The 4,163-nt window shown below is 47.7% G+C and overlaps 1 long non-coding RNA gene across 1 annotated transcript; it reads left to right on the top strand.

Annotated features, from left to right (window-relative positions):
* The first annotated feature begins 1,067 nt into the window (after positions 1 to 1,067).
* LOC142828962 (uncharacterized) lies at positions 1,068 to 3,802 on the top strand. The gene is made up of 3 exons (XR_012903151.1): positions 1,068 to 1,315; positions 1,426 to 2,154; positions 2,770 to 3,802. It is a non-coding gene; the product is annotated as an uncharacterized LOC142828962 (long non-coding RNA).
* Positions 3,803 to 4,163: the final 361 nt, after the last annotated feature.

The following is a 4,163-nucleotide window of genomic DNA, read 5'->3' as shown; positions in this document are numbered from 1 at the left end:
AGTGGTGGGACACTGAGGAGCACATACTTGAATTAATAGACCTATTGATTTCAAAGGGACTCATTTGAATAACTGCTCCCTATTGGGAGTAAAGGGGTGAACAGTCAAGCTCTAAACGATGAGTGGCTTCTGGTGAACTTCTTTAAACAAGAACAGTTTATGCAATCAAATTAGCCTTGGGTGTACAACAAACAGCTGTGCTGGTCAAACAATGACTCATTTGCTTTCCTTTCAGAGTAGCCAAAATTATAACAGGGCATTTTGGTGACCTTGTTGGTAGCCTCTTCAGTGAGGTGAATTTCACTCTAAAGGCATCAGTATAAGCAGATCCAACACTAGCTGCAACATAAGCAGAGTGGGATGAAGCAATTATGACTTGGGGTTCAATAGGCTTTCTCCCTATGCTTACAGCTACACATAGCACAGCATATTACATTGACAGAGAGTCTTGAAAGGTCATAATTCAAACAGCAGATAATGGGGAAAGGAACCATTTCCATTTTCCACATTTACTGTATGAAACAATTAGGTTTCACTTAAAGCAATTGCTCAGAATCTTCACCCAAATGATGAATAAAAATATTTGGGAATGATTTTTGCTCTTCCACCTAAACCTGGAGAGCCTCAATCAAACAAGGAAAGAAGCTCTTTGTTGTACTTTGGGATAGACTAGAAGTAGGAAGCACTGCAAGCCATAGGAGAAAAGTAGTCCTCCAAAGATAGCAGGAATTCAAGAAATTTGAATATTTTAGAGAACATTCAGAAAAGTCCATCATCCCCTTCTGGACCTTATCCATTCTCACCCTGAACTCATACACTCTTGTAGGTTCCCTCAACAATAGAAATCTTCAATCTAGAATTGCAAAAGTTTTTTACTAATATAAGATTCACACATGTATTACTATGAACTAGCATTGCTGAGATAAAACCCGGTGACATATTGAACTAGATTATTTCCTCATCCTGCAACCAGCTTCATGTTGGACAACTTGCATACCTGGACCATCACAATGGCCCCTCTATGACCTCTACATGCCAATACCTTGGCATAAAAGATGGATGTACAAAATCAGGCTGCAGTGAAGATGCTCCAGCAATGAATTCACCTGCAAAAGGAGAATTGGCTGCTAGATATTTTCAGTTTGGTTATAGCCTTTTTGCACCTCCAGTGCGACAGAAAGGGATGATAACCTAGCTTGTGAATTTGGCCAATGGATTACAAAATGGCAGTATCCTGTGGTATAGCTGGCTATTGCCCCTTCTCAGATTTTGCAGCTTTGCTAATATTTCAGCACTCAGAACAAGAGATGTCTGGGTATGTATGCAGATAGCACTTTTCAGCTCTGGTCCTCAATTTGCTTCACAAACCATTGTTAATTTAGTCTCACATCAAGCTAGGGAAATATTCTGATTCTTATTTTACAGATGGGGAACTGGAATCACAGTGCTTGAGTGAACTGCCCAAGTTTGTGGCAGATATGGGAAGAGGACACCAATCTCCAAACCTGCAGGCCACACACATACACATACACATACACATACACATAAATCCTCCAAAACATTCATTTGACTGGCTGCCGGGAAAATTCCCTGAAAAAATTAAAGTTAAGAAGAAGCAACATGTCATCCCCCAAAATGAAAAAAAAACAATCACAAATCATATATGAGCGAGAGCTGATGTTTCTATTGCAAGCAACTGCTCTCAGATTCATACATTGGCCATGAACATTTTGATCTACTCCTGCGCTATTAGGAAATAGCTGGGTTACAACAGATGAGTTATACCTCAGGGTAAAATGCTGGTACATTGCAATATTAGCCAAGAGAAATAATATTCTGCTGTACTAATAATATTAACCCAGTGCTCAAAGGCTTCTTTAGCCCCACACTGTCCATATGATTAGCTGACTTCAGCTAAAACTGGGACTGGAGGTGGTAGAAGTGCTTCAGGGGAAAGCACAGAAAATTGCTGTCACAATTCATGGCTGAGAAACACAATCTACATACACCAGGGGCTGGTACATAGCTGTTGAATTTCCCTCTTGATTTAAGAACTTTATAGATGGCAACGTGGAAGCAAAATTTCAGTCCATACTTCTGCTAGTGGTGTTTACTCTTGCCAGTAGCACCTCTGAATTGAAGGGGAACATGCAGGTTAGTAAAGATTCAGACCCTCTCTGAAAAGAAGTTCACTTGGGTCTTTTGGGAATAATCCATCCACCACTTCTACTCCCCCTTTTCTTTGTCCTGGGAAAACAGCTCCACAAACACTTAACTTACAGCTCTGTGAAGCAGAGTCATTGTAGAAAAAAGCAAGATCATCTACATCAGTGTTTCCCAAATAGTACTCCACAGAACCCCGGGGTTCCGCAAAGTGAAAGTAAGGGTTCTGTGAGAACCCGATCACTCCCCACCCCCAGAGCTGGTTTTAGGGGCGGGTGAAGAGGCAGCAGGGACCCTCTCCCAGGAGCCAGTCCTCCAGACCCCAGAGGCCACTCAGGCATCTGTGGACATCGGGGAGGGATCATCAGGTGAGTGCTTTGAGGGGTCACCACACACGGGCGGGTTGGCAGTTTGGTGGGCCGTCTAGTCCCATTGACACTGTGGGGCCTCTGTGAGGCTTTCAGGCCGCTGCCCAACTCACACACAGTGTCACATGTAACACCCCTGAGTCTCCTGTCCAAAGGAGAGTCCCTGACAGCCACAGCATGCCCTTGGGGACAGCAGAGGTGCACACAGACATTGATTGTCTCCTCTTTTCCTCCACAGCCGGACCCTCTACCCAACAAGGGAGCACCCCACCACCATGCTAGACCCGTAGCACCTGCAGGCACTGGCAGGTCTATATGGATGTGCTGAGGGAGCATGTAGTATCCCTGCAGGACCTACACAGGACCCTCCAGCAGAGGACAGAAACAGAGGCCGAGTGGCGCACCGGGCTGCTGGATGAGCTGGTCCAGCAGCGCACTGCCATCTGTGCCACAGTGTGGGAGGTCCTCAGCTTGCCTGCCCCTGTCACAGGCACCGCTCCTCCTGCACATCAAGCCCTGGCTCCTCCAGCCCCCCCCTTCCCTCCAGCCCCTTCATTCCCCCTTCCCCCAAGCCCCCTATGTTCCTCCAGCCTCCTCTTCCCTCCCAGGCTCTCCTACTCCCGAGCCCTCGCAGGCCCAACAGCTGCCCCCTGCTCCTGCCCAGACCAGGACTGGCTCTCGCTCCACCCGATCCCAAGGCCATGGCAATGCCAGGATGCAGGAAGGTGGCAAGAAGGGAAGCAACGGCCTACTTGAGCCCCTCTCCCCTCTCCAAGTTTTCAGTCCCCTACCACGCCAGTTAAAGGACATTTCAGTTATGTAACAAAATCTTTATTTTTTTACTGACAGATATACTTTGTGTATAAACAGTTGAGCAGTAAGAAGAGAAAGGTGTTTTATACACAGTCCGCACCTGTTTTGTATTGCTAATGTTTCTATTAAAAAAAAACTGTTTACAAAGGAAACCGGGTCTATGTCTTCTTAATGGGAAGAGAGTGAGGGTTAGGAAGGGAAAGGTAGGGGTGGGCCAGGCCAAACCCCCCATGGGGGTGGCCCTGGGGAGAGTCAGTGGGCTCCTTCTGAGAATCTCTCCCTCAGGACCTCTTGGATTTGAACACCAGCCTGGTGAGCCTGGCGGATGGCAGCTCTCTGGAGCTGCTGAAATTGCCTCTCCTCGCCATCAGGACCTGTCCCCCACCCCGGCAGGAAGGCCTCCCCTTTCCTCTCCATCAGGTTATGGAGGGTGCAACATGTGGCCACCACCTCCGGGATGTTACGTTCACCCATCTCCAGGAGTGTGAGGAGGCAACGGAACCTCCCTTTCAGACGGCTGAAGCTGCATTCCACCTGGAGGCGAGCCTGGCTAAGATGTGTGTTGAAAAGCTCCTTGCTTGCATCCAGGTGGCCGATGTAGGGCTTCACGAGCCATGGCATCAGGGGGTAGCCACGCCGGCCACTATGCATATCAGCATCTGCACGTCCCTGAGTGCAAGGTACCGCTGTGGGAAAAATGTTCCTGCCTGCAACCTGTGGTACAGGTAGGAGTTGCGGAATATGCGGTCATCATGTGCCCGCCCCAACCACCCAACACAAATGTCCATTAAGTGTCCCCGGTGGTTGACCAGGGCCTGC

This window comes from Pelodiscus sinensis, chromosome 4, assembly GCF_049634645.1.
Source record: "Pelodiscus sinensis isolate JC-2024 chromosome 4, ASM4963464v1, whole genome shotgun sequence".
Lineage (NCBI taxonomy): Eukaryota > Metazoa > Chordata > Testudines > Trionychidae > Pelodiscus > Pelodiscus sinensis.
The sequence above is the reverse complement of the archived record's forward strand: the minus strand, read 5'-3'. Positions and strand labels throughout refer to the sequence as shown.